Source organism: Hyla sarda, unplaced genomic scaffold, assembly GCF_029499605.1.
Source record: "Hyla sarda isolate aHylSar1 unplaced genomic scaffold, aHylSar1.hap1 scaffold_413, whole genome shotgun sequence".
Lineage (NCBI taxonomy): Eukaryota > Metazoa > Chordata > Amphibia > Anura > Hylidae > Hyla > Hyla sarda.
The window spans coordinates 84,042-109,946 of record NW_026610428.1 but is presented as its reverse complement, the minus strand read 5'-3'; the positions used below and the strand labels follow the sequence as shown (position 1 = coordinate 109,946).

At 44.4% G+C, this 25,905-nt stretch overlaps 7 non-coding genes and 2 pseudogenes across 7 annotated transcripts; all 9 read left to right on the top strand.

The window, feature by feature from the left end:
- The first annotated feature begins 2,773 nt into the window (after positions 1-2,773).
- On the top strand, positions 2,774-2,959 carry LOC130333673 (U2 spliceosomal RNA). Its single transcript, XR_008875825.1, has one exon. It is a non-coding gene; the product is annotated as a U2 spliceosomal RNA (small nuclear RNA).
- A 2,092-nt stretch (positions 2,960-5,051) lies between these two features.
- On the top strand, positions 5,052-5,242 carry LOC130333712 (U2 spliceosomal RNA). Its single transcript, XR_008875855.1, has one exon. It is a non-coding gene; the product is annotated as a U2 spliceosomal RNA (small nuclear RNA).
- A 2,105-nt stretch (positions 5,243-7,347) lies between these two features.
- On the top strand, positions 7,348-7,538 carry LOC130333711 (U2 spliceosomal RNA). The gene has a single exon (XR_008875854.1). It is a non-coding gene; the product is annotated as a U2 spliceosomal RNA (small nuclear RNA).
- A 2,095-nt stretch (positions 7,539-9,633) lies between these two features.
- On the top strand, positions 9,634-9,824 carry LOC130333710 (U2 spliceosomal RNA). Its single transcript, XR_008875853.1, has one exon. It is a non-coding gene; the product is annotated as a U2 spliceosomal RNA (small nuclear RNA).
- Positions 9,825-11,915: 2,091 nt separating this feature from the next.
- Positions 11,916-12,048, top strand: LOC130333682 (U2 spliceosomal RNA; annotated as a pseudogene).
- Positions 12,049-17,074: 5,026 nt separating this feature from the next.
- LOC130333679 (U2 spliceosomal RNA) lies at positions 17,075-17,278 on the top strand (annotated as a pseudogene).
- Positions 17,279-19,372: 2,094 nt separating this feature from the next.
- LOC130333709 (U2 spliceosomal RNA) lies at positions 19,373-19,563 on the top strand. The gene has a single exon (XR_008875852.1). It is a non-coding gene; the product is annotated as a U2 spliceosomal RNA (small nuclear RNA).
- A 2,103-nt stretch (positions 19,564-21,666) lies between these two features.
- LOC130333708 (U2 spliceosomal RNA) lies at positions 21,667-21,857 on the top strand. Its single transcript, XR_008875851.1, has one exon. It is a non-coding gene; the product is annotated as a U2 spliceosomal RNA (small nuclear RNA).
- A 2,088-nt stretch (positions 21,858-23,945) lies between these two features.
- LOC130333706 (U2 spliceosomal RNA) lies at positions 23,946-24,136 on the top strand. Its single transcript, XR_008875850.1, has one exon. It is a non-coding gene; the product is annotated as a U2 spliceosomal RNA (small nuclear RNA).
- The last annotated feature ends 1,769 nt before the right edge of the window (positions 24,137-25,905 follow it).

Below are 25,905 nucleotides of genomic sequence, written 5' to 3'. Positions count from 1 at the left end.
CCACACTCCTAGAGGACCCTGAGATAAAAGAGGAGTTTGTGCGGACCTACCAGTGCTGGCAATCACAAAGAAAACCCCACGAGCCTATGCTGCACTGGTGGGAGGGCACCAAATCTAAAATCAGATTTTTTTTTATCAAAGCAGGTAAGAAGAAGGCAAAAATGGAAAAACAGTGGTTTTATGTTCTTAACATGCGTTTAAATGTACTTTTTAAATTGAAAGAAGCTGGTATGGATGTAGAAAATGATATTTTAAACCTTAAAACTGAAATAAAACATGCCATAGAAAAGAAAGGGAAACAAATCATTTTTAACTCACATGTGCAGCACCTGGAGGAGGGCGAGAAATGTTCCCGTTTCTTTTTTAAAAAAGTGATGAATAGGAGGGATATCATCCAAAACCTTGAGGGTGAATCCACTCCAAAAGGCATGTTAGATGCAGTTTTTAACTTCTACCAGCTTCTTTTTAATAAGAAAGATCTTAATCCATCCTTTTTAGAACATGTTCTTAATTCCCTTGATTTTAAGCTAGATGTTTTAGACCAGGAGGTTTTATCCCGTGATCTTAACTTAGATGAACTTTTATTTGTTTTTAAAAGTTTTTCTAGTGGGAAGGCCCCTGGGGAAGATGGTTTACCCATCGAATTTTATTTAGCTTTTTGGGATATTTTAAGGGATGATATGGTTTTATTGTATAAAGAAACTTTTATTGTTAATGAACTTCCCCCTTCCTGGAGGAGGGGGATTGTATCATTACTTTTTAAAAAAGGTGAAAAGGATATGCTAAAAAATTGGCGCCCCATCACACTTTTAAATGTCGATTATAAAGTTTTAGCCAAGTTATTAGCTGTCCGTTTTAAACCTTTTATTCATAAATTAATTCACCCAAATCAGGTTTGTGGGGTACCTGGAAGGTCTATAGCTGAATCCCTAAATATTTTAAGAGATGTTTTATGGTATTTTAAGGATAGAAATCAAACTGTAGCAATTTTATCCTTAGACTTTGAAAAAGCCTTTGATAGGGTCTCCCATGAATACCTGTTTTTAGTTCTTAAAAAGATGGCAGTGCCTGAAACGATTTTAAGCCGAATCATGCTTTTATACCGATCCTGTTTTAGTCAAGTCTCTATTAATGGCTTTTTAACCAGCGGTGTTCCTCTTTTATCAGGTGTCAAACAGGGCTGCCCCCTGTCCCCACTCCTTTTTATTTGCGCAATCGAACCACTGATGGCCCTCCTCAGAAAAGACCGGGTAGTAAGAGGCGTACCGATACCTGGTGGAGGAGGGACCCATCTAAAGGTGTTGGGGTACATGGATGATGTCACCATACTGTGCCCGGACTCTCCATCCATGAGGGGGGCATTGAGGAACACCAGCTATTTCTGCGAGGTCTCTGGTTTTAAGCTAAACACAGATAAATGTGACTGTTTTTATATTGGCTCCTGGGATTCATCCATCACCCCAGGAGTCACAATGCAACAGGATCAAATTAAAGTTTTAGGTATTGTTTTTAACCAGGTCAATGATGGGAGCCCTAACTGGGATTCAGCTATAGCTAAGATGGAGAAGAAGATTTTAATGTGGAATCTTAGAAACCTTACCATGGAGGGGAAGATTTTAATAATAAAGATGGTTTTACTCCCTATTATGCTATACATTGCCATGGTATTTCCTCCATCTATTTTATACATTAAAAAAGTAACTAGAATTGTTTTTACTTTTTTATGGGGTTCAAAAATGGAGAAATTAAAGCGTGATTTTATGTACAAAAGTAAAGATAATGGCGGGAAAGATGTTCCTAACCTTTTTACTTTCTTTTACATAAAGTATTTCTGTTTCTGTTTTAAAATTATTAAATCCGATGGCATTTTTAGCTGCTTTTTAAGGTACGCTGCGGGCATGGTTTTTAAAAGATGGTTGCGCATCCCTCTGAACGCTCCGGTGCTTCTGTGTCCCCCAAAACATTATGTGGTGTTGGAAAAGACAGTCAGGCTCCTAGGTCTCCAAGATTTGGAGCCTGACATACTGGGGGACCAGAGAAAGGTATCAAAGGTCCTCAGGCGGAGTGAGGTTACCCTGGCAGTGTCCAATTTCACACAGGCAAGATCCAAAAAGGTATGGCGGAACGTGTACGGGAAGTTTCTGGCGAATGTACACAGGGATCTTGCCTGGGCAATCGTCCACCAGTGCCTCCCTACTCGTGAGTTCCAGCACAGGCGAGGACTGGTGGCGAGAGCCAAGTGCCCGAGAGATGGCTGCGGAGTGGACGAAACGGTGCTGCACATATTTTGGAACTGCCCTTTTGCACGGGAGCTTTGGAGGAAGGTAGGCCCACTTTTGAAGTGGGCCTGCGGCCTAAAAGATTTTAATCACGAATGTGTCTTTTACGGTCTTTTTAACTGCCCCAATTTTAAACAGCAGATGATCTGCTGGATGATTATTAATTGTTTTAAAAATGCCATCTGGAAAGTTAGGAACATCTTACTTTTTAAACATGATTTTATTGATGTTAAAAACTGTATAAAGCTGGCCCTGAGTGAGATGTACATCTATTACCTAAGAGACAAGAAACAGTTGGGGGCCAGCGAGGCAGCATCCATGTGGTGTCTGCCTCTATGGAGCGAAATAACAATATAATCAGTTTTTATGACATTTGTATAATGTTTTATCCTGCCATTTTTATTTTTTCTCCTTTTATTACTGGTTTTATTATTTGTATTTTAAAACTTTTGTGAACCTTTTATTATTTTGCATTTTAAATTTTGTATGGTTTCTTATTTATTCAATAAAATTTTGTTGAAACCTTATCTGTTCTTATCAGTTTAATATCTGATACGTCCCCTATCTGGGGACCATATATTAAATGGATTTTTGAGAACGGGGGCCGATTTCGAAGCTTGCTTCCGTCGCCCTATGCATTGACCCGATATGGCAGTATCTTCGGGTACAGTGCACCACCCCCTTACAGGGTTAAAAAGAAAGATTCCTACTTTCATTGCTACCTGCTTGCTGGCTAGCCAGCTAGCCAGCCCTGTGGGCCTTGCTGCTGCTGCAGCCAAAAAACAAAAGGTGGTGCTGCTGCTGCTTCTGCTGCTTCTGCTTCTGCTTGTGTCTGGCCCCTGTTGGAGCGTCCAGGCACAGGACTTCTGCTGCTGCTGACTAAATGGCCTCCTTAATTGGATCATTTGAGTAGCCAGCACACCTGTGCAGGTAGGGCATGACATGATAGGCAGCTGCCTTGATAGCGGGTGGGTGCTGAATGTTCCTAATTGACAAAATAAGATTAATGCTTATGAAGAAATATAAAATCTCATCCCTTCCCCAATATCGCGCCACACCCCTACCCCTTAATTCCCTGGTTGAACGTGATGGACATATGTCTTTTTTCGACCGTACTAACTATGTAACTATGTAACATAACATGGGGGGGGGGGTCTCCTGGCTGTTCACACAGGTGTGTCATTGCTGTACATTGACCATGCATTGCTTCTGTGGTATTGCAAAGGCAAAGACAAATGCTTCCAGCCATCCATTGCACTAATGGATTGGTCATCAGCTGGCTGTCTATGTCCCGCATCAATATAGACCAAAGTACAGAGGGTTAGGCTATGCTATTGTGCACCTACCTGATGCATCAGAAGGTGCGAGGCCCTTGCTAAATTCTGTGCACAGACTTTGAGATCTATGCTTTAGACTGTATCTAAACCTGCTCCAACATGGACTGACATTCTGGCCTACTTTCAGCCGATGCGACTTGTCTGTCGCTGAACAGTCGCTTTTTATGTATTCAGCACCTATGTATAATGTTGTAAAAATGCTCTAGAAGCTAAAGTCGCAGAAATGTCACACATATTTGGCCTGCAACTTTCTGTGCGACAAATTCAGACAGGAAAAATCAGTATAAATCCTTAGAAAATTATCCCCCAGTGTCTCCATCTGCTGGCGGTATTGAATAAGCATTGCTGCACTGATGGGGTATGCATTAGACGAAAAAAAAGAAGAAAAAGAAGAATAATACGCCCAGAAAAGAGGCGAAAAGGAGAAAAACGTAAAAAAACGTGAAAAAAAAGTAAGAGGAAGAGAAGGGAAAAAAAGGTGGAAATGGGTTTAAAAGTGATTTCGGCGGAGAAATATATATATATATATATATATATATATATATATATATATATATATATATGCGCACACACACACATAGATATAAACGTATTCTCCGTTGAGATATTGCAGCCGCTGCTGTGTCCAGGCCCAGGAGCCTTAGCACTGTGCTGTGATGTCACTCAATACCACTGACATCACTAGGTGTAAACAACATCTCTCCTTTGCTGTGTATGTGACTATGGAGCTGTTTGGTGATGTCGTCTATTATGGCCTTCATAGAAGCAACAGGAGATTGTTGCATCCATCTTGAACCCTCAGAACTACAGTGCTATGATGTCACTCACTTCCACAGGCCTTGCAGAGTGTAAACAACAACAACCCAGCTTTGTTGTGTATGTAACCAAAGGGATTTGTGATGTCACCTAGAACCTTCACAGCAGCGACAGCTTTATGAGGAGCATCAGCACTGCTCTGCCTGAGCAGAACCATCACCGCCATAGGTTGTCAAATAACCCGGATTTAACCCACACAGGTAAGTCCAATGGGGTGCAGGCATGTCCTCTATGCTTACAGCTTCCCGTGGGTGTTGGTTTGATACCGTTTGGGGACAGCCAAGGAGGCATCTGCAGGCAACAAAGGTAGGTGTGTGCTTGTGTGTGTGTTTCCTATGCAGATCCTAAGCCCAGTGTCACATGCAAGTAGGAGGAGTAAGAAGGGTTCCTGGCAAATCCGGGTTATGGATTGCATTTAAAAAGGCCCCGTGGGAGTGCAATGGGCCCCTGTCTTGCTGCTTAGCAATAATGGTATGGGTTTAGGTTCTGCTGTGTGTACTGGTGGTTGACTGCCCCCCAGCCCAGAGTGTGCATGGAAAATTGTCTGGCAGCCTCCCTGACAGCAAGCAGTGATAGTGCCCATGAAGGGGACCTTGTTGGGCCCGCCCCTTTCACGGTTATCGCTTCTCGGCCTTTTGGCTAAGATCAAGTGTAGTATCTGTTCTTATCAGTTTAATATCTGATACGTCCCCTATCTGGGGACCATATATTAAATGGATTTTTGAGAACGGGGGCCGATTTCGAAGCTTGCTTCCGTCGCCCTATGCATTGACCCGATATGGCAGTATCTTCGGGTACAGTGCACCACCCCCTTACAGGGTTAAAAAGAAAGATTCCTACTTTCATTGCTACCTGCTTGCTGGCTAGCCAGCTAGCCAGCCCTGTGGGCCTTGCTGCTGCTGCAGCCAAAAAACAAAAGGTGGTGCTGCTGCTGCTTCTGCTGCTTCTGCTTCTGCTTGTGTCTGGCCCCTGTTGGAGCGTCCAGGCACAGGACTTCTGCTGCTGCTGACTAAATGGCCTCCTTAATTGGATCATTTGAGTAGCCAGCACACCTGTGCAGGTAGGGCATGACATGATAGGCAGCTGCCTTGATAGCGGGTGGGTGCTGAATGTTCCTAATTGACAAAATAAGATTAATGCTTATGAAGAAATATAAAATCTCATCCCTTCCCCAATATCGCGCCACACCCCTACCCCTTAATTCCCTGGTTGAACGTGATGGACATATGTCTTTTTTCGACCGTACTAACTATGTAACTATGTAACATAACATGGGGGGGGGGGGGGGGGGGGTCTCCTGGCTGTTCACACAGGTGTGTCATTGCTGTACATTGACCATGCATTGCTTCTGTGGTATTGCAAAGGCAAAGACAAATGCTTCCAGCCATCCATTGCACTAATGGATTGGTCATCAGCTGGCTGTCTATGTCCCGCATCAATATAGACCAAAGTACAGAGGGTTAGGCTATGCTATTGTGCACCTACCTGATGCATCAGAAGGTGCGAGGCCCTTGCTAAATTCTGTGCACAGACTTTGAGATCTATGCTTTAGACTGTATCTAAACCTGCTCCAACATGGACTGACATTCTGGCCTACTTTCAGCCGATGCGACTTGTCTGTCGCTGAACAGTCGCTTTTTATGTATTCAGCACCTATGTATAATGTTGTAAAAATGCTCTAGAAGCTAAAGTCGCAGAAATGTCACACATATTTGGCCTGCAACTTTCTGTGCGACAAATTCAGACAGGAAAAATCAGTATAAATCCTTAGAAAATTATCCCCCAGTGTCTCCATCTGCTGGCGGTATTGAATAAGCATTGCTGCACTGATGGGGTATGCATTAGACGAAAAAAAAGAAGAAAAAGAAGAATAATACGCCCAGAAAAGAGGCGAAAAGGAGAAAAACGTAAAAAAACGTGAAAAAAAAGTAAGAGGAAGAGAAGGGAAAAAAAGGTGGAAATGGGTTTAAAAGTGATTTCGGCGGAGAAATATATATATATATATATATATATATATATATATATATATATATATATATATATGCGCACACACACACATAGATATAAACGTATTCTCCGTTGAGATATTGCAGCCGCTGCTGTGTCCAGGCCCAGGAGCCTTAGCACTGTGCTGTGATGTCACTCAATACCACTGACATCACTAGGTGTAAACAACATCTCTCCTTTGCTGTGTATGTGACTATGGAGCTGTTTGGTGATGTCGTCTATTACGGCCTTCATAGAAGCAACAGGAGATTGTTGCATCCATCTTGAACCCTCAGAACTACAGTGCTATGATGTCACTCACTTCCACAGGCCTTGCAGAGTGTAAACAACAACAACCCAGCTTTGTTGTGTATGTAACCAAAGGGATTTGTGATGTCACCTAGAACCTTCACAGCAGCGACAGCTTTATGAGGAGCATCAGCACTGCTCTGCCTGAGCAGAACCATCACCGCCATAGGTTGTCAAATAACCCGGATTTAACCCACACAGGTAAGTCCAATGGGGTGCAGGCATGTCCTCTATGCTTACAGCTTCCCGTGGGTGTTGGTTTGATACCGTTTGGGGACAGCCAAGGAGGCATCTGCAGGCAACAAAGGTAGGTGTGTGCTTGTGTGTGTGTTTCCTATGCAGATCCTAAGCCCAGTGTCACATGCAAGTAGGAGGAGTAAGAAGGGTTCCTGGCAAATCCGGGTTATGGATTGCATTTAAAAAGGCCCCGTGGGAGTGCAATTGGCCCCTGTCTTGCTGCTTAGCAATAATGGTATGGGTTTAGGTTCTGCTGTGTGTACTGGTGGTTGACTGCCCCCCAGCCCAGAGTGTGCATGGAAAATTGTCTGGCAGCCTCCCTGACAGCAAGCAGTGATAGTGCCCATGAAGGGGACCTTGTTGGGCCCGCCCCTTTCACGGTTATCGCTTCTCGGCCTTTTGGCTAAGATCAAGTGTAGTATCTGTTCTTATCAGTTTAATATCTGATACGTCCCCTATCTGGGGACCATATATTAAATGGATTTTTGAGAACGGGGGCCGATTTCGAAGCTTGCTTCCGTCGCCCTATGCATTGACCCGATATGGCAGTATCTTCGGGTACAGTGCACCACCCCCTTACAGGGTTAAAAAGAAAGATTCCTACTTTCATTGCTACCTGCTTGCTGGCTAGCCAGCTAGCCAGCCCTGTGGGCCTTGCTGCTGCTGCAGCCAAAAAACAAAAGGTGGTGCTGCTGCTGCTTCTGCTGCTTCTGCTTCTGCTTGTGTCTGGCCCCTGTTGGAGCGTCCAGGCACAGGACTTCTGCTGCTGCTGACTAAATGGCCTCCTTAATTGGATCATTTGAGTAGCCAGCACACCTGTGCAGGTAGGGCATGACATGATAGGCAGCTGCCTTGATAGCGGGTGGGTGCTGAATGTTCCTAATTGACAAAATAAGATTAATGCTTATGAAGAAATATAAAATCTCATCCCTTCCCCAATATCGCGCCACACCCCTACCCCTTAATTCCCTGGTTGAACGTGATGGACATATGTCTTTTTTCGACCGTACTAACTATGTAACTATGTAACATAACATGGGGGGGGGGGGGGGGGGGGTCTCCTGGCTGTTCACACAGGTGTGTCATTGCTGTACATTGACCATGCATTGCTTCTGTGGTATTGCAAAGGCAAAGACAAATGCTTCCAGCCATCCATTGCACTAATGGATTGGTCATCAGCTGGCTGTCTATGTCCCGCATCAATATAGACCAAAGTACAGAGGGTTAGGCTATGCTATTGTGCACCTACCTGATGCATCAGAAGGTGCGAGGCCCTTGCTAAATTCTGTGCACAGACTTTGAGATCTATGCTTTAGACTGTATCTAAACCTGCTCCAACATGGACTGACATTCTGGCCTACTTTCAGCCGATGCGACTTGTCTGTCGCTGAACAGTCGCTTTTTATGTATTCAGCACCTATGTATAATGTTGTAAAAATGCTCTAGAAGCTAAAGTCGCAGAAATGTCACACATATTTGGCCTGCAACTTTCTGTGCGACAAATTCAGACAGGAAAAATCAGTATAAATCCTTAGAAAATTATCCCCCAGTGTCTCCATCTGCTGGCGGTATTGAATAAGCATTGCTGCACTGATGGGGTATGCATTAGACGAAAAAAAAGAAGAAAAAGAAGAATAATACGCCCAGAAAAGAGGCGAAAAGGAGAAAAACGTAAAAAAACGTGAAAAAAAAGTAAGAGGAAGAGAAGGGAAAAAAAGGTGGAAATGGGTTTAAAAGTGATTTCGGCGGAGAAATATATATATATATATATATATATATATATATATATATATATATGCGCACACACACACATAGATATAAACGTATTCTCCGTTGAGATATTGCAGCCGCTGCTGTGTCCAGGCCCAGGAGCCTTAGCACTGTGCTGTGATGTCACTCAATACCACTGACATCACTAGGTGTAAACAACATCTCTCCTTTGCTGTGTATGTGACTATGGAGCTGTTTGGTGATGTCGTCTATTACGGCCTTCATAGAAGCAACAGGAGATTGTTGCATCCATCTTGAACCCTCAGAACTACAGTGCTATGATGTCACTCACTTCCACAGGCCTTGCAGAGTGTAAACAACAACAACCCAGCTTTGTTGTGTATGTAACCAAAGGGATTTGTGATGTCACCTAGAACCTTCACAGCAGCGACAGCTTTATGAGGAGCATCAGCATTGCTCTGCCTGAGCAGAACCATCACCGCCATAGGTTGTCAAATAACCCGGATTTAACCCACACAGGTAAGTCCAATGGGGTGCAGGCATGTCCTCTATGCTTACAGCTTCCCGTGGGTGTTGGTTTGATACCGTTTGGGGACAGCCAAGGAGGCATCTGCAGGCAACAAAGGTAGGTGTGTGCTTGTGTGTGTGTTTCCTATGCAGATCCTAAGCCCAGTGTCACATGCAAGTAGGAGGAGTAAGAAGGGTTCCTGGCAAATCCGGGTTATGGATTGCATTTAAAAAGGCCCCGTGGGAGTGCAATGGGCCCCTGTCTTGCTGCTTAGCAATAATGGTATGGGTTTAGGTTCTGCTGTGTGTACTGGTGGTTGACTGCCCCCCAGCCCAGAGTGTGCATGGAAAATTGTCTGGCAGCCTCCCTGACAGCAAGCAGTGATAGTGCCCATGAAGGGGACCTTGTTGGGCCCGCCCCTTTCACGGTTATCGCTTCTCGGCCTTTTGGCTAAGATCAAGTGTAGTATCTGTTCTTATCAGTTTAATATCTGATACGTCCCCTATCTGGGGACCATATATTAAATGGATTTTTGAGAACGGGGGCCGATTTCGAAGCTTGCTTCCGTCGCCCTATGCATTGACCCGATATGGCAGTATCTTCGGGTACAGTGCACCACCCCCTTACAGGGTTAAAAAGAAAGATTCCTACTTTCATTGCTACCTGCTTGCTGGCTAGCCAGCTAGCCAGCCCTGTGGGCCTTGCTGCTGCTGCAGCCAAAAAACAAAAGGTGGTGCTGCTGCTGCTTCTGCTGCTTCTGCTTCTGCTTGTGTCTGGCCCCTGTTGGAGCGTCCAGGCACAGGACTTCTGCTGCTGCTGACTAAATGGCCTCCTTAATTGGATCATTTGAGTAGCCAGCACACCTGTGCAGGTAGGGCATGACATGATAGGCAGCTGCCTTGATAGCGGGTGGGTGCTGAATGTTCCTAATTGACAAAATAAGATTAATGCTTATGAAGAAATATAAAATCTCATCCCTTCCCCAATATCGCGCCACACCCCTACCCCTTAATTCCCTGGTTGAACGTGATGGACATATGTCTTTTTTCGACCGTACTAACTATGTAACTATGTAACATAACATGGGGGGGGGGGGTCTCCTGGCTGTTCACACAGGTGTGTCATTGCTGTACATTGACCATGCATTGCTTCTGTGGTATTGCAAAGGCAAAGACAAATGCTTCCAGCCATCCATTGCACTAATGGATTGGTCATCAGCTGGCTGTCTATGTCCCGCATCAATATAGACCAAAGTACAGAGGGTTAGGCTATGCTATTGTGCACCTACCTGATGCATCAGAAGGTGCGAGGCCCTTGCTAAATTCTGTGCACAGACTTTGAGATCTATGCTTTAGACTGTATCTAAACCTGCTCCAACATGGACTGACATTCTGGCCTACTTTCAGCCGATGCGACTTGTCTGTCGCTGAACAGTCGCTTTTTATGTATTCAGCACCTATGTATAATGTTGTAAAAATGCTCTAGAAGCTAAAGTCGCAGAAATGTCACACATATTTGGCCTGCAACTTTCTGTGCGACAAATTCAGACAGGAAAAATCAGTATAAATCCTTAGAAAATTATCCCCCAGTGTCTCCATCTGCTGGCGGTATTGAATAAGCATTGCTGCACTGATGGGGTATGCATTAGACGAAAAAAAAGAAGAAAAAGAAGAATAATACGCCCAGAAAAGAGGCGAAAAGGAGAAAAACGTAAAAAAACGTGAAAAAAAAGTAAGAGGAAGAGAAGGGAAAAAAAGGTGGAAATGGGTTTAAAAGTGATTTCGGCGGAGAAATATATATATATATATATATATATATATATATATATATATATATATATGCGCACACACACACATAGATATAAACGTATTCTCCGTTGAGATATTGCAGCCGCTGCTGTGTCCAGGCCCAGGAGCCTTAGCACTGTGCTGTGATGTCACTCAATACCACTGACATCACTAGGTGTAAACAACATCTCTCCTTTGCTGTGTATGTGACTATGGAGCTGTTTGGTGATGTCGTCTATTATGGCCTTCATAGAAGCAACAGGAGATTGTTGCATCCATCTTGAACCCTCAGAACTACAGTGCTATGATGTCACTCACTTCCACAGGCCTTGCAGAGTGTAAACAACAACAACCCAGCTTTGTTGTGTATGTAACCAAAGGGATTTGTGATGTCACCTAGAACCTTCACAGCAGCGACAGCTTTATGAGGAGCATCAGCACTGCTCTGCCTGAGCAGAACCATCACCGCCATAGGTTGTCAAATAACCCGGATTTAACCCACACAGGTAAGTCCAATGGGGTGCAGGCATGTCCTCTATGCTTACAGCTTCCCGTGGGTGTTGGTTTGATACCGTTTGGGGACAGCCAAGGAGGCATCTGCAGGCAACAAAGGTAGGTGTGTGCTTGTGTGTGTGTTTCCTATGCAGATCCTAAGCCCAGTGTCACATGCAAGTAGGAGGAGTAAGAAGGGTTCCTGGCAAATCCGGGTTATGGATTGCATTTAAAAAGGCCCCGTGGGAGTGCAATGGGCCCCTGTCTTGCTGCTTAGCAATAATGGTATGGGTTTAGGTTCTGCTGTGTGTACTGGTGGTTGACTGCCCCCCAGCCCAGAGTGTGCATGGAAAATTGTCTGGCAGCCTCCCTGACAGCAAGCAGTGATAGTGCCCATGAAGGGGACCTTGTTGGGCCCGCCCCTTTCACGGTTATCGCTTCTCGGCCTTTTGGCTAAGATCAAGTGTAGTAATACAGGAGATCTGGTCAGAAGGTACTCGGGTACCCCTCTCCTCGGCCTTGTGGGATCGCCCAGGTTTATTGCCTGGGCTTCACCCACTTGTTGCTATTGGGGAGAGGGCCTAGTCCCAGGGTAACGAGTAGCGATCGCCTCTCAAGACCTTCGGGTGGAGAGAGGTTAGAACCATGGATGATGATCCGGATCCAGGTTCTGTGCCGGCATACGCAAGGATCAAAAACACCGTGAGAGTCATTCTCACGGATGATACCAAAAGGGCGGACGATTTGAAATTCGTAGTAGAGGACGTGCTCGGAGGAGTTTTCGGAATACAGAAGGGCGAGATATTGGCAATCCAGGACTACCCGAAGCGTAAAATTTTTGATGTGACGTTCACACAAAATGGCATCCACAGAGATTTTGTTACCAGAGCTGCTGCGAGTAAAGACAAAAAGCTTCAGGGTGTCCGGATTATTGAGCACGTTCTAGACGATATTAAGCTGGTGGTAGTAAAGATGTATTCCCCTTTCGCCAACCTACACGATGTTGAGTTGTTTTTACAAGTCTATTTTAGTAAGGTTGAGTGCAGAGGAAAAATCATGAACAGCTGTGGCATCTGGACATCTAAGTGGAGATTTCAGGTTACATGCAAAAAAGATGACAGATTGCCAGGGGGAATTCAACTACCACCAGCTCGTTTTAAAATAAATAATATGTGTGGCGACCTCTTTTATGCGGGGATGCCAAGCTACTGCAGGAAGTGTCAGAGATATGGACACACAAAAGAAAACTGTGAAAGTACATGCAAAAAATGTGGTAGCACACAGCACGAGACAGAGAAATGCACAAGAGGAGGGAGGTGCAATTTCTGTCAACAATTCGGTCACCTTTTCTCCTCTTGTCCCCACAGACATAGGACGGAGCAGCAGTGGCAACCCTGGAGGCAGCAAGGACAGCAACCGGGACACCAGCCGAGGCAAGCAGAGCCAGTGATTACCCCCCCACAAGAGGTAAGCGGTGAGATGGAGAAGGAGAAAGACCCCCCTCAGTCAAAAGGAGGGGACCCTAAAGAGCAGAGGATGGCCAAAAAACGTGCAAGTGGTGAAAAAACTGGCCCCCAGGAGCATGCTGGGTTAAGAGAGGAGCGGACGGCGGCCGAATCCGCTCCTCAGCAACCTCTGGCTCAGGGTCCCCCTGAGAGCGATGATCCGGGTGGAGAGGTGAAGGTTAAAAGGCGGAGGGGCTCCAGAAGACTCTATTCGGAGGCGGTCCAGGGGGAGCCGATGGAAGTACCTGCGGATGCAGGGAACCCAAGTGACGTTCCTCCACAGGTCCCCATAGGGGATACCCCCCCTCCTCCCTGCCAGGAGGAGGTTTCAGGGGTGACCGTCTCTGAGGTACCAGAGACGGAACTAAGTGAACACCCGACCCCTATGGAGGGGCAAGAGGTGGAAGAACCCAATGAGTCTGGAGCCCTGATTGCCAGGATGCCCGAGAACAACTATGCCTCAATCATGATGGAGGAGGGGGGTCGGCTGAGTGATGGTGCCTCCTCTCCTGCTTCCTCTATGCGTACAGTTGAGTCAGATTTTGGGGGGTATGAGGCTTCGGAGGGGGAATCAGAGGTGTAAGACGTTTTCTTGTACATTCCCATGGCTGAGTTGTCCGGTCTGTCCTTGAACGTGAGAAGTGTGAGCGCCAGAGTAAGAAGGGTTGCCCTATTTAATTACTTGTCGGTTTTTGCTGCTTCCGTCCTTTTCCTGCAGGAATGTGGCATCCCGCACAGATTAAATTATAAAGAATATGAAGATGATTGGGTGCACGGTCCATCAGTCTGGTCTGGATCAAATGAGTCCAGATCAGCAGGGGTCGCCATACTTTTTAAAGGGAACGTTTTAATTGAGAGTTTTAACGAAATTTTACCAGGCAGAATTTTATTGGTCAGCGCTTTTATTAATGGTATTAAATGGCAGTTTTTAAATTTTTATGGTTCTCCTGATAAGAATGAAAGAATAAAAATGTTGGAGATTTTACCCCTTTTTATTAACAATTCTAGTCCTCTTGTTTTATCAGGTGATTTTAATTGTATTTTAAGGGGAGAACGCCGTTTTTCGAACGCAGTGAGTAGGAACTATGATAAGACGTCTTTTATGTTAAAAAACTTGATTTTAGATTTTAATCTCACTGATGTTTTTAAAAAATGTAATTTTAACGTACCAGAGGAAGACGGTGTTACCTGGAGCAATGCAAGCTGTAGCTCCAGGATAGATTTTATTTTTTGTTCTTATCAAGTACTGCCTTTTAACTGTGATCTTTTTACCAATGTTTTTTCTGACCATAAATTATTGTATTTTAAAGTTAAAAGTGATTTTAAAAGGAGAACTGGTAGGAATGCCTGGAAGTTAAACGTGTCCCTTTTAGAAGATCCGCAGGTTTTATCAGATTTTATCACCTTTTACAAGGAATGCAGACGAGTTAAAGACCCCAACACTCCCACCAGTATCTGGTGGGAAAAAATGAAACTAAAAATAAAAGAATTTTTTATCCGTGTTGGGGTTAGGAAAGCTAAAGAAAAACGTGAATTTTATAATATCCTAAATACTCGTCTGCAAACCCTGTACAAATTCAGAGCACATGGGATGGAGGTGGAGAAGGAGGTACATGATCTTAAAAAAGAAATAACTAAGTGCCTGGAGCAGAAAGGAAAAGAAATTATCTTTAGGTCTCGAATACAGCATCTTGAGGAAAACGAGACCTGCTCCAGGTATTTTTTTAAGAAAATACATGAAAATAGAAGGTTAATAGAAAACATTGAAGGAGTGAATGATGTACAGGGTATTTTAAAAAAGGTGCAAGAGTTTTATGCGGATCTTTTTAATGTAAAACACATTGATGAATGTTTTATGAATGACTCGTTAAAGGAGATCACCAATTTTTTAGATCCTGTCTCACAGTCTTTTTTATTGCAGAATATTTCAGAGCAGGAGATTTTAGAGACCGTCAAGAGTTTTAAAACAGGTAAAGTGCCTGGGCCGGATGGTATACCCATTGAATTTTATGTTACTTTTTATGGTATTTTAAAAGAAGATTTGTTCTCCCTTTTTACGGAAGTCTTTAAGTCTAAAATCCTCCCAGGCTCATGGAAGAAGGGTGATGTCTCCCTGCTATTCAAAAAGGGAGACCGGTCGGAACTCAAAAACTGGAGACCAATCACCCTTCTGAACTGCGACTATAAAATAATGGCGAAACTGTGTGCTAACCGCTTAAAGAACGTAATCCATAAAATAATTCATACAAACCAAGTCTGTGGGGTGCCTGGGAGGAGTTTATGGGAGAACCTAAACCTTTTAAAGGATGTAATTAGCGACACCAAATTAAGAAAAGGAAAGCTGGCGGTTTTATCCATAGATTTTGAAAAAGCTTTCGACAGGGTGTCACATTTTTATCTTTTTAAGGTTTTAGAGAAAATGGGTATACCTGATGGCTTTTTATTGTCTCTTAGAGCTTTTTATGATAACTGTACTAGTAAAATTTTAGTAAATGGTTTTAAGACACAGGGCGTGATTTTAAATTCCGGAGTGAAGCAGGGGTGTCCCTTGTCCCCACTACTCTTCATTTGCGCAATAGAGCCTCTTTTATGTACAATACGAAAGGATAAGCAGATCCATGGAGTCCCCCTGCCAGGAGGAGGGGGACTAGAGGCGAAGGTAGTGGGGTACATGGACGATGTTGCGGTGTTTTGCAGGGACACCCCATCGCTTCAGAAGACGCTAAAACAGATTCAATATTTTAATTGTGCCTCCGGTTTTAAAGTCAATTTTAACAAAAGTAACATTTTAAACATAGGCGGAATGCCTTTGTATGATGTGCCCGTCCCTGTGTCTGAGTCGGTGCAGATTTTAGGTGTCTCCTTTGACGAGTCTAATAATGGTTTTAATAGCTGGGACTTGGTGGCTCAAAAAATAAATAAGAAAATATGTATGTGGAACATGCGAGAACTTACAATGGAAGGGAAGGTTTTAATTACAAAAATGGTGCTTTTACCTATTTTATTGTATTTAAGTCTGGTTTTCCCACCCCCCGAAATGGTTCTAAAGAAAATAACAAAAGCTTGTTTTACTTTCTTTTGGAGTTCTAAGAGCGAAAAATTAAAGAGACAAATTGTGATAAAACCGAACTCCAGGGGCGGTAAGGATTTTCCAGATTTTAAAGCTTTCCTTTTAATAAAGTTTTTTAGCATGTGTTTTACTACTGTTTTTAAAGATAGCTACTGGTCTTATTTTGTTCGTTTTAATACTGGTTATTTTATGCGGAGGAACGGCTGGTTTTCTACAGTTTTAAGTTGCCCTTATTCTTTGAATTTACCCCCTCAATACATGATTTTAGGAAAAATTTTAAACTTATATAATTTTAAAGGTAAAAGTGTTCAGGATCTGTGCAATAGCAAAAAACTACTAAAGGAAATAAAAGAAACCAGTACCGTGACTCCCATCAAAAATTTTAACGAACAGAAGTGTATACAGATTTGGAAGATGTTGAGTATTAATTATCTTTTTAATTCACAGAAGGACCTGGCCTGGAGCTGCGCACACGAGTGTCTTCCATGCCGGGCATTCCAGCACCGAAGAGGATTATCCAACTCTGCAACCTGCCCGAGGGAGGGATGCCGACAAGAGGAGACCGTGCACCATCTAATATGGACTTGTTTTTACTCGCAGAAAATATGGACAAAGATACTCCCTCTGGTAAAAAGGATAACTGGACTAAAAGACTTAAATATTGCAGTGGTTTTTTATGGTTGCCTGGAATGCCCAACACGGACTCAAGAGACTATTGCATGGAAGATCATAAACTGTGTGAAGGCAGCTCTGTGGAAGGCCAGGAATATTTTATTGTTCAAGCATGAGGTTTTATCTGTGAAGGACATTTTATCTATCTGTTTTTATGAAATGTACCAGTACTATCTTTTAGACAAGAAGAGATTTCCGCTTTTATCTAGAAAATGGTTTTTAAAAGAATGGAATTCTATCTTGTAAAGCCACCAAGTGCCCATTTTATGTTTTAATATGTTGTAAATATGTTATTTATATGTAACTGTATTTATTGACATATTTGCACAACTTTGTTAATATTATTTAATTTTTAATAAAGTTGCCCCCGTAAGGGTAGTCAAGTTAAAAAAAAAATCTGTTCTTATCAGTTTAATATCTGATACGTCCCCTATCTGGGGACCATATATTAAATGGATTTTTGAGAACGGGGGCCGATTTCGAAGCTTGCTTCCGTCGCCCTATGCATTGACCCGATATGGCAGTATCTTCGGGTACAGTGCACCACCCCCTTACAGGGTTAAAAAGAAAGATTCCTACTTTCATTGCTACCTGCTTGCTGGCTAGCCAGCTAGCCAGCCCTGTGGGCCTTGCTGCTGCTGCAGCCAAAAAACAAAAGGTGGTGCTGCTGCTGCTTCTGCTGCTTCTGCTTCTGCTTGTGTCTGGCCCCTGTTGGAGCGTCCAGGCAACAGGACTTCTGCTGCTGCTGACTAAATGGCCTCCTTAATTGGATCATTTGAGTAGCCAGCACACCTGTGCAGGTAGGGCATGACATGATAGGCAGCTGCCTTGATAGCGGGTGGGTGCTGAATGTTCCTAATTGACAAAATAAGATTAATGCTTATGAAGAAATATAAAATCTCATCCCTTCCCCAATATCGCGCCACACCCCTACCCCTTAATTCCCTGGTTGAACGTGATGGACATATGTCTTTTTTCGACCGTACTAACTATGTAACTATGTAACATAACATGGGGGGGGGGGGGGGGTCTCCTGGCTGTTCACACAGGTGTGTCATTGCTGTACATTGACCATGCATTGCTTCTGTGGTATTGCAAAGGCAAAGACAAATGCTTCCAGCCATCCATTGCACTAATGGATTGGTCATCAGCTGGCTGTCTATGTCCCGCATCAATATAGACCAAAGTACAGAGGGTTAGGCTATGCTATTGTGCACCTACCTGATGCATCAGAAGGTGCGAGGCCCTTGCTAAATTCTGTGCACAGACTTTGAGATCTATGCTTTAGACTGTATCTAAACCTGCTCCAACATGGACTGACATTCTGGCCTACTTTCAGCCGATGCGACTTGTCTGTCGCTGAACAGTCGCTTTTTATGTATTCAGCACCTATGTATAATGTTGTAAAAATGCTCTAGAAGCTAAAGTCGCAGAAATGTCACACATATTTGGCCTGCAACTTTCTGTGCGACAAATTCAGACAGGAAAAATCAGTATAAATCCTTAGAAAATTATCCCCCAGTGTCTCCATCTGCTGGCGGTATTGAATAAGCATTGCTGCACTGATGGGGTATGCATTAGACGAAAAAAAAGAAGAAAAAGAAGAATAATACGCCCAGAAAAGAGGCGAAAAGGAGAAAAACGTAAAAAAACGTGAAAAAAAAGTAAGAGGAAGAGAAGGGAAAAAAAGGTGGAAATGGGTTTAAAAGTGATTTCGGCGGAGAAATATATATATATATATATATATATATATATATATATATATATATATGCGCACACACACACATAGATATAAACGTATTCTCCGTTGAGATATTGCAGCCGCTGCTGTGTCCAGGCCCAGGAGCCTTAGCACTGTGCTGTGATGTCACTCAATACCACTGACATCACTAGGTGTAAACAACATCTCTCCTTTGCTGTGTATGTGACTATGGAGCTGTTTGGTGATGTCGTCTATTACGGCCTTCATAGAAGCAACAGGAGATTGTTGCATCCATCTTGAACCCTCAGAACTACAGTGCTATGATGTCACTCACTTCCACAGGCCTTGCAGAGTGTAAACAACAACAACCCAGCTTTGTTGTGTATGTAACCAAAGGGATTTGTGATGTCACCTAGAACCTTCACAGCAGCGACAGCTTTATGAGGAGCATCAGCACTGCTCTGCCTGAGCAGAACCATCACCGCCATAGGTTGTCAAATAACCCGGATTTAACCCACACAGGTAAGTCCAATGGGGTGCAGGCATGTCCTCTATGCTTACAGCTTCCCGTGGGTGTTGGTTTGATACCGTTTGGGGACAGCCAAGGAGGCATCTGCAGGCAACAAAGGTAGGTGTGTGCTTGTGTGTGTGTTTCCTATGCAGATCCTAAGCCCAGTGTCACATGCAAGTAGGAGGAGTAAGAAGGGTTCCTGGCAAATCCGGGTTATGGATTGCATTTAAAAAGGCCCCGTGGGAGTGCAATGGGCCCCTGTCTTGCTGCTTAGCAATAATGGTATGGGTTTAGGTTCTGCTGTGTGTACTGGTGGTTGACTGCCCCCCAGCCCAGAGTGTGCATGGAAAATTGTCTGGCAGCCTCCCTGACAGCAAGCAGTGATAGTGCCCATGAAGGGGACCTTGTTGGGCCCGCCCCTTTCACGGTTATCGCTTCTCGGCCTTTTGGCTAAGATCAAGTGTAGTATCTGTTCTTATCAGTTTAATATCTGATACGTCCCCTATCTGGGGACCATATATTAAATGGATTTTTGAGAACGGGGGCCGATTTCGAAGCTTGCTTCCGTCGCCCTATGCATTGACCCGATATGGCAGTATCTTCGGGTACAGTGCACCACCCCCTTACAGGGTTAAAAAGAAAGATTCCTACTTTCATTGCTACCTGCTTGCTGGCTAGCCAGCTAGCCAGCCAGCCAGCCCTGTGGGCCTTGCTGCTGCTGCAGCCAAAAAACAAAAGGTGGTGCTGCTGCTGCTTCTGCTGCTTCTGCTTCTGCTTGTGTCTGGCCCCTGTTGGAGCGTCCAGGCACAGGACTTCTGCTGCTGCTGACTAAATGGCCTCCTTAATTGGATCATTTGAGTAGCCAGCACACCTGTGCAGGTAGGGCATGACATGATAGGCAGCTGCCTTGATAGCGGGTGGGTGCTGAATGTTCCTAATTGACAAAATAAGATTAATGCTTATGAAGAAATATAAAATCTCATCCCTTCCCCAATATCGCGCCACACCCCTACCCCTTAATTCCCTGGTTGAACGTGATGGACATATGTCTTTTTTCGACCGTACTAACTATGTAACTATGTAACATAACATGGGGGGGGGGGGGGGGGGGTCTCCTGGCTGTTCACACAGGTGTGTCATTGCTGTACATTGACCATGCATTGCTTCTGTGGTATTGCAAAGGCAAAGACAAATGCTTCCAGCCATCCATTGCACTAATGGATTGGTCATCAGCTGGCTGTCTATGTCCCGCATCAATATAGACCAAAGTACAGAGGGTTAGGCTATGCTATTGTGCACCTACCTGATGCATCAGAAGGTGCGAGGCCCTTGCTAAATTCTGTGCACAGACTTTGAGATCTATGCTTTAGACTGTATCTAAACCTGCTCCAACATGGACTGACATTCTGGCCTACTTTCAGCCGATGCGACTTGTCTGTCGCTGAACAGTCGCTTTTTATGTATTCAGCACCTATGTATAATGTTGTAAAAATGCTCTAGAAGCTAAAGTCGCAGAAATGTCACACATATTTGGCCTGCAACTTTCTGTGCGACAAATTCAGACAGGAAAAATCAGTATAAATCCTTAGAAAATTATCCCCCAGTGTCTCCATCTGCTGGCGGTATTGAATAAGCATTGCTGCACTGATGGGGTATGCATTAGACGAAAAAAAAGAAGAAAAAGAAGAATAATACGCCCAGAAAAGAGGCGAAAAGGAGAAAAACGTAAAAAAACGTGAAAAAAAAGTAAGAGGAAGAGAAGGGAAAAAAAGGTGGAAATGGGTTTAAAAGTGATTTCGGCGGAGAAATATATATATATATATATATATATATATATATATATATATATATGCGCACACACACACATAGATATAAACGTATTCTCCGTTGAGATATTGCAGCCGCTGCTGTGTCCAGGCCCAGGAGCCTTAGCACTGTGCTGTGATGTCACTCAATACCACTGACATCACTAGGTGTAAACAACATCTCTCCTTTGCTGTGTATGTGACTATGGAGCTGTTTGGTGATGTCGTCTATTACGGCCTTCATAGAAGCAACAGGAGATTGTTGCATCCATCTTGAACCCTCAGAACTACAGTGCTATGATGTCACTCACTTCCACAGGCCTTGCAGAGTGTAAACAACAACAACCCAGCTTTGTTGTGTATGTAACCAAAGGGATTTGTGATGTCACCTAGAACCTTCACAGCAGCGACAGCTTTATGAGGAGCATCAGCACTGCTCTGCCTGAGCAGAACCATCACCGCCATAGGTTGTCAAATAACCCGGATTTAACCCACACAGGTAAGTCCAATGGGGTGCAGGCATGTCCTCTATGCTTACAGCTTCCCGTGGGTGTTGGTTTGATACCGTTTGGGGACAGCCAAGGAGGCATCTGCAGGCAACAAAGGTAGGTGTGTGCTTGTTGTGTGTGTTTCCTATGCAGATCCTAAGCCCAGTGTCACATGCAAGTAGGAGGAGTAAGAAGGGTTCCTGGCAAATCCGGGTTATGGATTGCATTTAAAAAGGCCCCGTGGGAGTGCAATGGGCCCCTGTCTTGCTGCTTAGCAATAATGGTATGGGTTTAGGTTCTGCTGTGTGTACTGGTGGTTGACTGCCCCCCAGCCCAGAGTGTGCATGGAAAATTGTCTGGCAGCCTCCCTGACAGCAAGCAGTGATAGTGCCCATGAAGGGGACCTTGTTGGGCCCGCCCCTTTCACGGTTATCGCTTCTCGGCCTTTTGGCTAAGATCAAGTGTAGTATCTGTTCTTATCAGTTTAATATCTGATACGTCCCCTATCTGGGGACCATATATTAAATGGATTTTTGAGAACGGGGGCCGATTTCGAAGCTTGCTTCCGTCGCCCTATGCATTGACCCGATATGGCAGTATCTTCGGGTACAGTGCACCACCCCCTTACAGGGTTAAAAAGAAAGATTCCTACTTTCATTGCTACCTGCTTGCTGGCTAGCCAGCTAGCCAGCCCTGTGGGCCTTGCTGCTGCTGCAGCCAAAAAACAAAAGGTGGTGCTGCTGCTGCTTCTGCTGCTTCTGCTTCTGCTTGTGTCTGGCCCCTGTTGGAGCGTCCAGGCACAGGACTTCTGCTGCTGCTGACTAAATGGCCTCCTTAATTGGATCATTTGAGTAGCCAGCACACCTGTGCAGGTAGGGCATGACATGATAGGCAGCTGCCTTGATAGCGGGTGGGTGCTGAATGTTCCTAATTGACAAAATAAGATTAATGCTTATGAAGAAATATAAAATCTCATCCCTTCCCCAATATCGCGCCACACCCCTACCCCTTAATTCCCTGGTTGAACGTGATGGACATATGTCTTTTTTCGACCGTACTAACTATGTAACTATGTAACATAACATGGGGGGGGGGGGGGGGGGTCTCCTGGCTGTTCACACAGGTGTGTCATTGCTGTACATTGACCATGCATTGCTTCTGTGGTATTGCAAAGGCAAAGACAAATGCTTCCAGCCATCCATTGCACTAATGGATTGGTCATCAGCTGGCTGTCTATGTCCCGCATCAATATAGACCAAAGTACAGAGGGTTAGGCTATGCTATTGTGCACCTACCTGATGCATCAGAAGGTGCGAGGCCCTTGCTAAATTCTGTGCACAGACTTTGAGATCTATGCTTTAGACTGTATCTAAACCTGCTCCAACATGGACTGACATTCTGGCCTACTTTCAGCCGATGCGACTTGTCTGTCGCTGAACAGTCGCTTTTTATGTATTCAGCACCTATGTATAATGTTGTAAAAATGCTCTAGAAGCTAAAGTCGCAGAAATGTCACACATATTTGGCCTGCAACTTTCTGTGCGACAAATTCAGACAGGAAAAATCAGTATAAATCCTTAGAAAATTATCCCCCAGTGTCTCCATCTGCTGGCGGTATTGAATAAGCATTGCTGCACTGATGGGGTATGCATTAGACGAAAAAAAAGAAGAAAAAGAAGAATAATACGCCCAGAAAAGAGGCGAAAAGGAGAAAAACGTAAAAAAACGTGAAAAAAAAGTAAGAGGAAGAGAAGGGAAAAAAAGGTGGAAATGGGTTTAAAAGTGATTTCGGCGGAGAATATATATATATATATATATATATATATATATATATATATGCGCACACACACACATAGATATAAACGTATTCTCCGTTGAGATATTGCAGCCGCTGCTGTGTCCAGGCCCAGGAGCCTTAGCACTGTGCTGTGATGTCACTCAATACCACTGACATCACTAGGTGTAAACAACATCTCTCCTTTGCTGTGTATGTGACTATGGAGCTGTTTGGTGATGTCGTCTATTACGGCCTTCATAGAAGCAACAGGAGATTGTTGCATCCATCTTGAACCCTCAGAACTACAGTGCTATGATGTCACTCACTTCCACAGGCCTTGCAGAGTGTAAACAACAACAACCCAGCTTTGTTGTGTATGTAACCAAAGGGATTTGTGATGTCACCTAGAACCTTCACAGCAGCGACAGCTTTATGAGGAGCATCAGCACTGCTCTGCCTGAGCAGAACCATCACCGCCATAGGTTGTCAAATAACCCGGATTTAACCCACACAGGTAAGTCCAATGGGGTGCAGGCATGTCCTCTATGCTTACAGCTTCCCGTGGGTGTTGGTTTGATACCGTTTGGGGACAGCCAAGGAGGCATCTGCAGGCAACAAAGGTAGGTGTGTGCTTGTGTGTGTGTTTCCTATGCAGATCCTAAGCCCAGTGTCACATGCAAGTAGGAGGAGTAAGAAGGGTTCCTGGCAAATCCGGGTTATGGATTGCATTTAAAAAGGCCCCGTGGGAGTGCAATGGGCCCCTGTCTTGCTGCTTAGCAATAATGGTATGGGTTTAGGTTCTGCTGTGTGTACTGGTGGTTGACTGCCCCCCAGCCCAGAGTGTGCATGGAAAATTGTCTGGCAGCCTCCCTGACAGCAAGCAGTGATAGTGCCCATGAAGGGGACCTTGTTGGGCCCGCCCCTTTCACGGTTATCGCTTCTCGGCCTTTTGGCTAAGATCAAGTGTAGTATCTGTTCTTATCAGTTTAATATCTGATACGTCCCCTATCTGGGGACCATATATTAAATGGATTTTTGAGAACGGGGGCCGATTTCGAAGCTTGCTTCCGTCGCCCTATGCATTGACCCGATATGGCAGTATCTTCGGGTACAGTGCACCACCCCCTTACAGGGTTAAAAAGAAAGATTCCTACTTTCATTGCTACCTGCTTGCTGGCTAGCCAGCTAGCCAGCCAGCCAGCCCTGTGGGCCTTGCTGCTGCTGCAGCCAAAAAACAAAAGGTGGTGCTGCTGCTGCTTCTGCTGCTTCTGCTTCTGCTTGTGTCTGGCCCCTGTTGGAGCGTCCAGGCACAGGACTTCTGCTGCTGCTGACTAAATGGCCTCCTTAATTGGATCATTTGAGTAGCCAGCACACCTGTGCAGGTAGGGCATGACATGATAGGCAGCTGCCTTGATAGCGGGTGGGTGCTGAATGTTCCTAATTGACAAAATAAGATTAATGCTTATGAAGAAATATAAAATCTCATCCCTTCCCCAATATCGCGCCACACCCCTACCCCTTAATTCCCTGGTTGAACGTGATGGACATATGTCTTTTTTCGACCGTACTAACTATGTAACTATGTAACATAACATGGGGGGGGGGGGGGGGGGGTCTCCTGGCTGTTCACACAGGTGTGTCATTGCTGTACATTGACCATGCATTGCTTCTGTGGTATTGCAAAGGCAAAGACAAATGCTTCCAGCCATCCATTGCACTAATGGATTGGTCATCAGCTGGCTGTCTATGTCCCGCATCAATATAGACCAAAGTACAGAGGGTTAGGCTATGCTATTGTGCACCTACCTGATGCATCAGAAGGTGCGAGGCCCTTGCTAAATTCTGTGCACAGACTTTGAGATCTATGCTTTAGACTGTATCTAAACCTGCTCCAACATGGACTGACATTCTGGCCTACTTTCAGCCGATGCGACTTGTCTGTCGCTGAACAGTCGCTTTTTATGTATTCAGCACCTATGTATAATGTTGTAAAAATGCTCTAGAAGCTAAAGTCGCAGAAATGTCACACATATTTGGCCTGCAACTTTCTGTGCGACAAATTCAGACAGGAAAAATCAGTATAAATCCTTAGAAAATTATCCCCCAGTGTCTCCATCTGCTGGCGGTATTGAATAAGCATTGCTGCACTGATGGGGTATGCATTAGACGAAAAAAAAGAAGAAAAAGAAGAATAATACGCCCAGAAAAGAGGCGAAAAGGAGAAAAACGTAAAAAAACGTGAAAAAAAAGTAAGAGGAAGAGAAGGGAAAAAAAGGTGGAAATGGGTTTAAAAGTGATTTCGGCGGAGAAATATATATATATATATATATATATATATATATATATATATATATGCGCACACACACACATAGATATAAACGTATTCTCCGTTGAGATATTGCAGCCGCTGCTGTGTCCAGGCCCAGGAGCCTTAGCACTGTGCTGTGATGTCACTCAATACCACTGACATCACTAGGTGTAAACAACATCTCTCCTTTGCTGTGTATGTGACTATGGAGCTGTTTGGTGATGTCGTCTATTACGGCCTTCATAGAAGCAACAGGAGATTGTTGCATCCATCTTGAACCCTCAGAACTACAGTGCTATGATGTCACTCACTTCCACAGGCCTTGCAGAGTGTAAACAACAACAACCCAGCTTTGTTGTGTATGTAACCAAAGGGATTTGTGATGTCACCTAGAACCTTCACAGCAGCGACAGCTTTATGAGGAGCATCAGCACTGCTCTGCCTGAGCAGAACCATCACCGCCATAGGTTGTCAAATAACCCGGATTTAACCCACACAGGTAAGTCCAATGGGGTGCAGGCATGTCCTCTATGCTTACAGCTTCCCGTGGGTGTTGGTTTGATACCGTTTGGGGACAGCCAAGGA